The sequence below is a fragment of the Xyrauchen texanus genome, chromosome 36, assembly GCF_025860055.1.
Source record: "Xyrauchen texanus isolate HMW12.3.18 chromosome 36, RBS_HiC_50CHRs, whole genome shotgun sequence".
Taxonomy (NCBI): Eukaryota; Metazoa; Chordata; class Actinopteri; order Cypriniformes; family Catostomidae; genus Xyrauchen; species Xyrauchen texanus.
In genome coordinates, this window is record NC_068311.1 from 24,896,219 (window position 1) to 24,910,062 (window position 13,844).

The 13,844-nt window shown below is 37.9% G+C and overlaps 1 protein-coding gene and 1 pseudogene across 1 annotated transcript in view; one reads left to right on the top strand and one right to left on the bottom strand.

Annotated features, from left to right (window-relative positions):
- Window positions 1–13,844, top strand: part of LOC127629815 (uncharacterized) — a 148,473-nt gene that overhangs the window by 119,101 nt on the left and 15,528 nt on the right. The window lies entirely within an intron of this gene.
- LOC127629527 (calcium-activated chloride channel regulator 4A-like) lies at window positions 384–13,261 on the bottom strand (annotated as a pseudogene).

Below are 13,844 nucleotides of genomic sequence, written 5' to 3' on the forward strand. Positions count from 1 at the left end.
TTCACATCTCCCTCACAACTGAATCAACAGTCAAATGTACATTTCAATGCGACAGAAAATATGCAATATTAATATTGATAACTGCATTTGAATTTCAATAATAATAATATCACTATCTATAATAGTATCACCCCCCTCCCTTCAGTCAGCACACAATGTCTTTGAGAACAAAGTTAACTAAAACACATTTAAACTACAAAGATAATTTCACAGAAATGCCCGTAATTTGTATTTCCTGTAAGTGTTCAATATAAAGAAACTTTTAAAAAAAAATTAAGAAACTTTGCTGATCAGAATGTTTAAAAGTTGTTTTTTAGTAATTTACAAATTAGGCAAAAACATTATTTATAGAATTTGTTTTAATCTTAAATATTGGATGTTGTTTAATCATTTGAATGTTTTCTTCGTCTTTTTGCCCGTTTGGTTACAGCAACAATAACACATACTGCCATAGTTACAACACAAACAGAGATGACAATAGCTGTCACATTCAGGCCTGGGTTTGACGTTTTTGCGGGCTCAGGAATTGGACTAAGGATAATCTTTGATGCTTGAGCAATGTTAGATATTTCAGATTTTGTTGCTTCATCCTCAGACTGTACAGCAAAGAAGAGTATTGTGCCATTTTGGATTGTAATATTGGGTATGAATGAATGCTGTTCAACTGATCCAGCCTCATGTGGCAAGACAGCAGATGTGTTGACTAAATAACCAATGCTGAAGTTTAATCGAAGCATTTCAAGGTCATCGCTCCATCTGATCTCATAGGATTTCGCTTAAAGGAAAGGAAACATGCTTTTTAAGAATTCATGAACATCATTTCATGCAAACAACAAGACATTTGGTTTTGTTAGTAAAGAAGAAAGAAAATGTAAAATCTTGTATCTTAAATATTTGAAAAGTAATATTCAATGTTTTACCTGTTCCCTGGTCAAGATCCTCACCAGGAGCCGTCCAGTTGAGAAACACAGTGTTTTCTAGGATTTCAGCAATCAGATCTGTGATTTTGTTTGGAGGGAAATTTGGTGGGGTTGTTCCTGTAGGAATAGACACCTCAAAACTCTCTCCAGTGGCTGTTCTGGTGAAGCTTCCTACTGTAACTGTTGGCTCAGTAATTGGAGGCTTTGGAGGGTTCAGCTCTACTACACCTGAAAATAGAAGAACCACGTGAATCTAAATTAATCTGACAGTGATTTCAAAAGGAAACAATTTGAACATCAAGCACTTGTAAAACAATTTCTGCATCTCTTTTGTCTGTTCTCTATCCAAGCAGTTAAAAAGGTGATTGGCTATTCTAAAGATTCTAAATCACATAAAATATTAAAGATGGCAACAAAATAATAAGACAGCAGAAATGGTGCAAGCTGATAAGTTCTTTGAATTTGTTATCTATTAGCCAATCTGCTTGCTTACATGCACAATTTAAATGGTTTCAGTTTGTAAATCGTTTTACTGCAGCGCACTGTGAGAGTTTTCTCTGAAACCCTCCACCTCCCCAGCTTCACTTGTTTAGATCAGTTACATGGGGATTGTATACTTTATGTATGTCAAATTGTGCAGCATGCATGTCCACATGCTTAACTCAGTATGTATGTGTATGTTCTAGCAGTAGCAAGTCTCCATTCTTTCTAGCAGCAGCAGCATAGCAGATCTAGCCGCCAAGACCAATATCCTATCAATATTTAATACACAGATTAACATGCTACATCTTTCTGAAAGTTGTCATAACTGAAATACTGTTATAGATGCATAAAACTTAAGTTACTACAAAGGGTTAATTGTTTATTGTAAGTCCTGATTGATGTCATGGTTTACCATTCACTACATATCCTGGCACATACAGAGCACCACCCGTTCTTTGGAGAGTAAATCTGGCTTGCACATCTTCATTCTTCGCTCTTACTTTCAAGCTGGTCTTCCCATTTTGTAACTTTGTGAAATATCTGGAATATATGCCATCATCTTTGAAAGCATCAGCTCCTGTAAAAGATAAATTCTTGTTTGATTTGAGCACACAATTGTGGTCTAAGAGATCAGGCATCTATATATACTGTGTAGTAATGCATGCACTTTAATAATGTAATGATACCTGAGGCACCATTTGGGGTTCATCACAAGTCACATCAGAAGAACCCTCTGGAGATACTCTAGGCATTCAAGGAGCCACAAATATCCTATTTATGTACTCGAGGAACTTAAAGATATATTTTAAATACCTCTAAAAGCCTTTCATTTATGATCCAGGTTTTGTACCAAGATATTGAGAGTGTGCTCAAAATCAATGGTGGGTTGAGTGCTTCTTTTTAAAATATATAATTTGGTTGTGCTCTATCAGGGATGTTATATGCCTTGTCTATTGAACCATTGCAGGCTAGAATTCAATCAAATATTGAGGGGTGGTCTTTGCCACAGTACAGAGTAAAAATAAAAAGATCTGCTTATGCTGATGACATAATTGTATTAATGAAAAGTTAATAAGTAGATATTTTACAATCATTATAGAATTTGGTGCTATTTCTTCTGTAAATGTTAACTGGTTAAAAAGTGAAAAGGTGTTCTAAAAAAGTAAAAGGATGATTGGAGAAATGGAAATGGCTGTTGTCAAAAATTTCTCACAGAGGACAGGTTATTCACCTTATGTGCCAGAGAAACTAGCACTCAGTCATCTGGAAAATAAAAAGTCTTTGATCTTACGGCCTAGCGTATTTTATATAGATGTCTATGGTGTTGATGTGTAAGTGTAATTAGCTAGTGAAGTGGATTTACAGGTTGTAGATAGGGATGCACCGTTACCAATTTTTCTCTTCCGATATCTGAAATCTCAGTATCGGCTGATCCGATAGTGTTGTTTTTTGCATAATCAGTTTAGAATATCTTTACATTATAGTGTGGAACTAATTGGGGGAACTCTGTAATATGAAAAGGAACGTCATGGTTACTGTCATAATCTCCGTTCCCGGAGATGTTGTGTCAAATGAAGTGACACAAGGGGTCTTCTTGGGATGCCAAACGTACCTCTGAACTTGAGAAAAGGCCAATGTAAAATTGGCAGACCAAATTTGCATGCCCCGCCCCGGACATACGGGTATAAAGGGAAGCGGGGCAGCGTCTGTCAGACAGGATTTTGCACTGAGGAGCTGAGAATAAGGCACGGCCGTTTACAGTGGTAGGTGTAGTGCTGTGGCAGGAGGGACACAACATCTCGTTCCCTTCCTCAGGGAACGGAGGTTACGACAGTAACCATGACGTTCCCCTTCTGTCTTTACGGCTGGGGCTCTCTTAACGCTATGAAATGTGTCGGGGAATGCGGTCTTTCCCGGTCCTATTCTTTCAGACCTTGCGGAGGCCTCATCCTGCCCAATCTAGGTGGAGGTAAAATGTGGCAAATACACCACGAGGGTTGTGAAGCCATATGTGGGAGTGGTGCGGTGGTTGGTCCAGCCTAATGAGGGGGGAAACCCAAACCCAAGGAAAACGCGGGTCCGCCGACAGGGGACCGTACCATGGGAAATACATCACGGGGAGTTTGCCTGAGAAGGGAACTAAGCCCATGGAGCCTGACCCCAGTACAGAGCACCTGTGAATCGTAGTGAGTCTGGACGCTAATTACTCCGCTGAATTCACAGGCCAGAAGGCTAGGGAGGAGAACATCGAGGGAGCAACACTTAGTGGCTAACCTGGGATAGAAGGTGCACTGGATCAACTTGGTGAAGGGCGCTGTATGTCGCGTTACCGAGTTCTAACGGCTCCGACCTGACAAAACACGGGACGAGACCGACTCAACCCTGAGATTGTAAAATCTGGCAAAGGTATTGGGTGTTGCCCAGCCCGCTGCTCTGCAGATGTTTGCTAGGGAGGTGCCATTGGCCAGTGTCCATGAGTGCGGGGCTGAATAAGGTGAATAGTCATTCATAATTTGGTGGCTTCAGCACTTTGGCATCGGCTGGCTTTTGTTGACCCGCCCAGTGGACTACTTGGAAAATTGCAAGCCGTAATTGTGGCCTTTTTATAAATAAGCCCCTTTGGGTGCCACAGAGTGTACTGTTTCTCCCCCAAGATGTGGGAGGACGAGGACTGATCAGTCAGGCTAGCAACATTTCATCTGCAATTTATACAAAGATACTTAACAGGACCAAATAATCTTGTATGGAGACAAGTTGCAAATATCATTCCACGACAAGCTGGAGGACTACATCTGTATTTTGTACTTTTCTTAATGGACTCCAGCAAGTTGCAAATTAATGTATTAACTTTTTTTTTTTTTAGAAAGATCTTTTTACAGTGTGGAGTTTATAAAAATAAATAAAACTGAAATTAAATATTCTCTGTATTGATAGCTTGAAGAACCTCTTGTTTTTGGAGCTCGTTTTGATGTGTCATGTGAAGTTACTTCAGTTTTAACAAATGTTCTGTGTAACATAAAAATAGTAACATTTTATCAGTTAGAAACTTTATGTGGACCTGAGTTAAAAAATTCACAAATGGTTGCATTAGATCTTGGAATTAAGTCAGTTAGATTTGTGGAAAGAGTTTGGGAAGGAGAAAACCTTGCTTACAGATGTTTGTAATGAACATTACAAAGGACACTGATTATTTTCCAGAAATTTGTATCACCCCTAATTTGAAGGGGACGAGTGGACCATTGTTGGACTTAAAAGGTTTAGAAGATTTAAATGTAAGTGAAACAAATAGTAAAGTTAAGTGTTGTTTAAAACTAAAAGAAAGAGTTGATATAGTTTGGAGGGATATATTGGATACAGAGCACAATTTAAACCCTGTGTGGAGAATTCTATATAAACCACCTTTAAACAAAAGAGCAGGAGATCTTCAGTGGAGGATTTTGCACGGCGCAGTTGCTGTAAATGCTTTTGTGAATGTGATCAATCCAGTTGTTATTAATGCGCTTTAAACCTTTTTGTGGTTTGAGAGAATCAATCTTTTACTGTTTATTGGAATGTACAAGGCTTTTTGATTTATTTGTCGTTCTTAAAAATTGTGGGAGGAAACTTTTTAGGTTACAAACTGGTAATTACAAGAGTATTATGCTATAAATGTGGTTTATGAGGACATTTCTAGTGTCCCCATAATTCAAATGTAAAGATGCAGAAAGTTTTTTGTGAGGGTGAAGTTTAGGGGATAGAAACTATAGTTCATACATTATAAAATCATTATGTCTATGGAGAGTCTTTATAAGGATTGCCACACCAACATATGCATACATTTTGACATCTCACATAATTTACAGTGAGGTTGAAATGTCGCTGCATTATTAAAATTCTTCACTTGTGCATTCGATAATCCATGTTATCCCGGCATGATTTGAGAATATACTTTGTTTTCAGTTTTAGAATAGTTACCTAGAAATAGTACAGCATTTTAAACATGTCTTATTCATGTCACAACATATCTTTAACATTAAATTTTTTATAAATCATACAACTTTTTTATTTCCATATTTAAATTAGATTTAAATGTCAGATTTTCAATGCAAACCTCACGATACATCTGAGGTCAAGTACATACATGAAAACAGATTTAAAGGTAATTTACCTGCTCCGTTGTCCAGGAGTTGTAATGATTGTTTGAACCCAGATGTTGATTGCAGTGTTGCCCACACTTCAGTATTGATTACAGGCCTGTAATTCTGACTAACCTCAGCAAACACCATCATGGGTTTACTGCCGTCACTGAACTGCTGGTTCATGTGGGCTTTGACAATGACCGGAGGAACATCAGCACGAGCTGCTTGACTTGTTACTGTCATAGTCAAGGACTGAAGTTTTCCACTTAAAATAGTGTACTTCCAGTCTCCAGGCTATCAAATACAAGATAAGGAAAGTAGATTATGATTAATTAACACTATGAGTTTGCTGTATATTAGTTAAATATCTATCTATCTATCTATCTATCTATCTATCTATCTATCTATCTATCTATCTATATATATATATATATACGTATATATATATATATATATATATATATATATATATATATATATATATATATATATATATATATATATATGTGGCAGGACGGGTTATCACCCCTCCCACTTGTTTGAGGTTTGGCCAATGGCCTGGTACCTGTTGCGTATAAAGAGCACGGGCTACCAGTTCATTGATGTGCGTCATTTTCCGGGGCCGTGACGTCATCTGCGCGCACTGCTGCTTTCTTTGCTGGAGTGCAGTGTTGAATGTGTTGATCGTAAAAACCGCTAAAGCTGCTTATCCGCTGGCTGCGCTGTCTACTGAGTGTGTACTCCTGGGAAGTTGAATGTGGACAATCGAGACAGGTAAGGGAAGGGTTGTGTGTGGTGCTTTTGGGGTGCTTTGAGTGGGTATCTGACTAATCGTATGCTTCATGTAGCGTAAGATCTATCTGCGTTTCCTGTCAATGAGCTTTGTCGGAGACATTTGGCTCCATCCACCGCATAGTTTGGGATAGTGATCCTGGGACAGCATGCTTTGCTGTGAGTATATTGCTCGAGCGTGAAGCCAAGGGTGAATGAATTTCAGTATAACATCTTCTGTTTTGTTTTAGGCACGCGCTAAGGGGAATAGCGGCGTTCCGAATGAGTATGTGGTCTGTTCCTCATCATAATGTGCTGATTGCTCCAACGCCCTGCGCTTAAGCATAAAGTGCTGTTTGCTTTGTGCTTCATCATAGACTGCTGTTCTGTTTCCACTGGTTATCCCGCGTCCAGCACGGGACTGATACGCTGCCCATGAGCTCTCATGTTGTCTTAAATTGAATGTTCTGTGTTGGGCTCAGTGATTTAGTGCTTGGGGTTTCTTTTGTGCCTTTTTTGTTTATTTCTTTAATTGATTTCAATGGTCAAGCAAGTTTTGAATTTATATCTTTGTTTTTAATTTAATGGTGATTTAGAGAATTACTGTATTACAGTATTACTTTCATCAAAAGTGTAAATTTGTAACTCAAATTTGGTTGAGTTACACTGCCGAATCCAGTTTGACCATTTGTTTAGTGACTTTTTATTTATTTTGAGTTTTATATGGTGTCTTTTGTTATTTTTTTTAGGGTTTTGATTTGTGACGGCTGAGTTGGGACCAAATGGTTGGTTCCTTCTTGGGACTGTATTAATTCATTATAGTTGTATGTTGTTTTCTTTGCATATCCATGCTCTTTCTTAATGTCTTTTTTTTTGTTCGTTGACAGGACCTGGGCACCCGGGGGGGGCAGACGAGTGATCTTTTGGTGGTGGCATCCTCACTGTGTGTCGTGGTCTTCTCTGACATGAGTTGCTGAGTGTGTGCTAGCGTGTGTGCACTGGTGAATAGAGTAATTTTTCATAAGGGTAATATCTTGAGACTGCCCCTGTTGGGAAGCCCGGGTTCCTCTGTTGCCAACGATAAAATTAACAAGTAGATGAGTGTTTGTTGGTCAATGCCTTTTTTAACTATTGTGTCTTTTAACAATTAATAAACTTTTTGTACGATTACCATTGTCTCTGATTCCGTCTATGATTAGGATCTGCGTGTGCCTTTCAGTTAGAGGTTGTTAAATTCTTGGGGTGAAATTCCTCAGGTGGCGTAGTCGGAAATAACATCAACTGGAGTTGAGCGTGGGTATAATTTTTTGCTCCGCCCGACCCCATCTATAATAGAGCTGCCCTCACGCGCTTTGCCACATATATATATATATATATATATAACAAATGATTCATGACATTTTGTAAAAGTTGTCTTACCTCTGCAGTCCCTGGAATGTTTAAAGTGACTGTCTTTGTCAATGCATTTTGAGTCATATTTGTTTGACTGTAAATTGAGCCACTTGGTGTCTGTATGTAAACACTAGGTAAAATTGTTTCATAGATTAATACAAAGTTGGTTTTGTTCCCAACAGTCTGATCCACTGATACTGTTCCATTGAACCAATCAGCTGTTTTTATTCCAACACTCTCTAGCTGCAAGAAAGCAATGATATTGAGAACATAATATTCATAATATTGGTGACAATATTCATGACATACTCAAAGTACACTGCCTGGAAAAAAAATGCTTTGGATTTAAATAAGCAGATACTTAAGAGCCTATTATTGGATCATTATTGCAGTGATTAATATGTTTCAGCTGTAACAATTCTTTTAACCCTAACTGATGCAGTGTGTAGCTCCTCATTTCTTAACCATGTCGGAATACGTATCCCGTGATCATGGAAAAGATGTCAATGTGTTTCAGAAGGGGCAAATTATTGGTCCGCATCAAACAAAGAAAACAACTAAGGAGATTGCGGAGTATTTCCACACACACAATGTGACAAGAATTTACAGGACTAAACAGCTGTGTTGCCACAAGGAAGACACTTGTTAGCATGTAAGCGGAGTGGTGATAATTCCACCTGAGCGGAGAGCGCATTTTTGAAGATTACACTCCGCTCTCTCAGGCCGCTCAGCGCTGCTCGCTCAACCCAGAATGTGCTTCGTGATATGCTGCTTTGAAATAACCAATAGGCCTGAGGTTATGGAGCTCAAACTCTAAAGTGTATATATCAAAGTTAAGAACGAGGAATTTGAAAGGGAATGTGGAGAGACCATGAGAATTAGCAAATATTCCTTTTGGAATCGTACACGTCACATTGCCAGAAAGCATGAGGATGTGCTGCGTGAACATGGCAGTGCAGCAATAGGTGAGCTTGTAGGCTACACTACTATTCCATAATAAATTAATAGATAAGGTATCTTGTTGTTTTGCCATGTAAGTGCAGCTGCCAGCTAGATGCAGGCCCGGTTCTGCAGGGTTGCGTACGTTAGAGCACCCTCAATTGAAAATGTAATCTTGATAATACTGTATATTGGCAAAGCATTTTTACTTGAATCCCTGCAAACACACACAAAAAATCCCTGCATCAAAACTAAAAACATGTATGACCATCAAGGTGTGTCCTAATTTGCAGGTGCAGCATTCTGCTTTCATGCCTCCATTGTACAATTGAGCATTTGATTAGTAAATATTTCCACTCTCGTATAGAGAATTTCATAGCAGAATTATCTCACTTAATCGACCACCTGTTGCTTTTGTTTCTTCTTTGGGATAAAGTAGCACATACCTGCTGGTCAGTTTCCCAATGCCAAATCCACACCTTAATGATAAGTGAAACTGAAAAACTGACTCTAGATTAGTGGTTGCGGATAACATCTTCCGATTTTGCTTTTACGTGAAGAGAAAAAAGCTATAAATGATTGTACATCATTGAAGATTTTTTTTTTGTTTGTTTTTTTTAAAGGCAGTGTTATTTGTGAATTACATTTTTTTTTATTGTTTTGGGATTATTAAACATGATTTCTTCTAATATATTTTTTGGACAAAATCTCACTTTATGTAAAACAAATATTTTTTATTTGTTAAACCTTGCTGTACATAAAGACGTGATTGTTTGATGCATATAAAGTCCAGATTAACTTTATGGTGCTTTAAAAATATCAAGGATATTGGCCACTGTAGCTACCCCCCTGTGTACATGCTTGGAACCAAGTATACTAAAGAGAAATTTATGTCAGAAAGGGATTTGAGCGAATGCTTTTTTACCAGTGAGCAGAGTGTCTGCTTGGGCTGTGAGCGTTTGAGTGGAGCGCACTGGCATTGAGCAGGTTATTGGCGGCAGTGGTGGCTCAGTGGTTGAGGCTCAGGGTTACTGACCAGAAGGTCGGGGGTTCAAGCCCCAGCACCACCAAGATGCCACTGTTGGGCCCTTGAGCAAGGCACTTAACTCCAAGTTGCTCTGGGGGGATTGTCCCTGTAATAAGTGCACTGTAAGTCACTTTGGATAAAAGTGTCTGCCAAATTTATAAATGTAAATGTTATTGAGCAGAGTGTCAATAACCTTCGTGCCTCTGCTTCGCTCACATGCGCTGCTTGTTAGTGATGCTAATTGGATAAAACAACTTCATTTTGCTAGGAAGCAGAAAGATTGGACTGTGGAGCAACGGAAAAACGTCATGTGGTCTGATAAGATTTACCCTATTCCAAAGAGATGGGCACACCCGTTATGAATAGTGCCCACTGTACACGACTCTGAAGGCAGTGTTATGATCTGGGATTGATTCAGTTGGTCAGGTCAAGGCTCAGCAACGTTATGCAGCAATAAAATGAAGTCAGCTGACTACCTCAATGTATTTAATGATCAGGTTATCCCATCAATGGATTTTTTCTTCCCTGATGGCACAGGCATATTCCAGGACGACAATGCCAAGATTCATCTGGCTCAGATTGTGAAAGAGTGGTTCAGGGAGGAATCATTTTGACACATGAATTGGCCACCACAGAGTCCTGACTTTAACCTCATTGAAAGTCTTTGGGATATGCTGGAGAAGACTTTACTGAGTGGTTTGACTCTCCCATCATCAATACAAGATCTCAGACATATATTATTCCAACTCTGGATGGAAATAAATGTTGTGACGTTGCATAAGTTTGTTGAAACAATGCCATGAAGAACACGCATCGTAATCAAAGCTAAAGGCTGTCCAACTAAATATTAGAGTATGAAACTTTCTTTTTTTTTTTCCAGGCAGTGCAATATAATATATTATGACCAATCACTTGCCAAACCTGAACTGGTTCTTTTGTGTAATCTCCACTTGATATGGTTAGTGAAGCAAATGCATCCACTAGCTGATTAGAAAGAAGATCATCACCGGCTATGATAAATTTCCCCCCTAATTCCAACATGGAACATAGTAGGATTATCCATTTGCATAAGATAATAAAGCGACTCTAAAATAATGATTTTACTCAAGAATTTGAAGAAACAGTAAGTTGTTTATCCTACCCATTTAACCTACCTGTGCTGTCTGCCATCAACTTCAGTGCAGCATCTGCACTGGGACCCAAAGCTATTGTATGAATAATGGCACCACTTTGTATTGCAGTTGGAACACAATCATTAAGATTGTCTGATGCCTCACCATCTGTCAGAAAAATTATTTCATCTCCTACAACATCCAAATTGTCATTTTTAAGTACCTAATGGATTTGAAGAGAAAGAGCAATGGCTTAGGACAATCCATACACTGTATTGACATCATAAATACACAAAAAATAAGTGCATAATTAATAATCAATATGCCACCTCTAAGCCTGCATTGAGGCCTTTACAGATGTATGTGCCACCATTTGCAGTACTTGGCAACATTTTGATGAGATTCTCTCTTGTGGTCTCACTGTCAATAAGAGTCAAGCTGCTAAGAGTATTAGCATTAGAACTAAAGGTCACAATTCCCACACTAGCTTGATCCTCAATGATGTTCCGGAGGAAAAGTGTGGCAGCTTGCTGCTGTCGAAGAATTCTAGAGCCCTTGAAAAAGTATGAAATATAAAAAATAAATATGGATGAAAGCATTCCTTATTAAAATATGTGTGTATATATCGTAAATATATTTGATCTAATTGATCTGTTTTCAAGTGAAGTAAATGTATGTTTTTGCATACGTGCATGCTTCCTGAGACATCAAGCACAAGACAAACAACACGACTCATCCTCTGCACAACTTTGAAAGATGGAGCTGGTGGAGGGGTTTGCAGGGGTTTTAGAGAATGAAGGGCGCCGCTGTCCACAGAATCCTCAAATATTACCGTCCATGTCGCTTTGTTGCCACATTTTTTATTTTGCATGTTTGGGGCAAAAATATTGTGCTCATGTTCTTTACAAAATGCATTCACCTGAAACCAAATATTTCTGCTTAATATCAGTTTCAAATGTTGTCAAACACCTTGACCAGGAATCACATCTGTTGTCAACATATGGTTAGTTACTATATGTCTGTTATCAGATTTCATTTCACCATCCAGATAGTATGAAGATACATTTTATGCTTTATTACAAGTACAGTACACCTCAAAGGCATTGTGAGTGTGGAAATTTGTACTTACAGATTGCAGACTTGGTAAGAACATTATGGAGCTATTTGTGTTTTGCTGTTTGTTAGGAAAAAACTGGCACCCCTTTGTAGGTAGTTGAGTTTGTGGATCAATACTGCACTTTTGAAGGGATCCTGCAGTGATGTCCATAAACTGGCCTGCAATGTTTTTGCTACACCTAAATATAAGGAGGAGAGCAATGGTGGTAATAATTTCCAAGGAGATTTTTAGAGCATGATTTATTTTATGTTAATAGTTCTTAATTTTGTTAATTTAAATTAGTTGAATTTGTTAATTTACAACCTTGTAGCTTCGAAGTGGCCGGCATAATGGTAGAATGGATTTTCTTCACTGTATTCATCATACACTCCCCACCTCATATGAGCCCATTCACGCACCATGACCCTTCCTGCAAACATTATACATTTTTTACTTTTACAAAACTCATCTGATATATTATTGAAAGTAGGCAGAAGTTACTGCATTTGGACTAAGTGTAAGTGGCAGATACTATGTGTACCCCAGTGTAAATTCTAAGATACTGTATACAGTAACACAAAATCACAGATATCACTCTATTTTCAGTCACTTCTCGAACATATAACTATAATAATAATAACCTCTTATATTGTAGAATTAGTGGTTATATTCAAGAAAGAATTGTGAAATTTACATCTTGTACCATATGGCTCAATGAGTTTGTCATTTATGAGGAAGTTTGGAGTGAAATGAATGTACTGACTCTCAGATCCACATTCTCCATACTGATTAGTGTAGGGATCATCACCATATGCTGGATTCTGTTGATCAATTCTTATTTTGGCCTGCGTTTTACATAAAAATAATGCAAGCAACATGTGAATTACATTTTATATATATATATATATATATATATATATATATATATATATATATATATATATATACATATTATTTTGTATAGTGACATTATGATCTGTACCTTTTCATAGGATTCTGTTCTCGATTTGCTATAATCCGTACTATTCCATTGGAGAGGAACTAGTATTGTAGCTTCCTTGAAATAGACTTTTTTATCCAATGCATGAAAAAGATATTCTGAACCTTCAGTAACCATGTCCTGTCAGAATGAGAGTTAAAAGATAAAAAGAGAGAAACAGTGAATGTATGTATACACAGTATATTGTTATGACAGCCAATGCTTTAATTTGCTCTCTACTGATTCAATATCAAACACAAACCAGCATATTTACCTTTATTTTATCAATGAGTGCCTTGTCCTCTGGTACTGCTGAACCGATTGCAATGACAATATCAACGTATCCATTCCCATCTAGTTTGATTCCAGTGGAGGTGGACAACAGCAACATCCATACTGAGAGAAACACAGCTCTTGAGTCCATAGCTGCAGAGTAATGAACAGCAACTCCAGAACTTAGTTTAGAAGAAGTTACAAATGAACTTTAAGGGGCAGGTCGCAGATAAGAGGGAGTTACCTTTACTATTTGCTATTTAAAAGCTTGGCAAAAAAACAATAGAAGTAAAGTGTGAACATAAACTATTGCAAAATACGATTTTCAATGCTGTTCATGGAGTATATTTACCCTGTGGATGTGTGTGATTGTGTATTGATCCTCTTGGGATCCATTTTCATAGAAAGTATACAGTACATCCAAATGCAGCTTTCAGTTAGTAAAGGATTTGTTCAATAAAAACTGACTGTTCTTTCGCTACTTTCTTATTTTAGTGTATGAGAACCGTAGAAAATGCTTGGTGACAGAATTACCATGGATTACAATCAATGTTTGTGATGATTTGTGGCTGAGTGCGGTCGCTGATGTAAGTGTTTAGATCAGAACATTTGACGTCTTGTCAGTTCTTCAGTAAAAGAAGCACATTGGTCACTTGAATAGACCACAAGTGTCTGCCCAAGAGACTGAAATTTTGTCAAGGGATAAATGACCTTCCACTGACAGACACTAATCC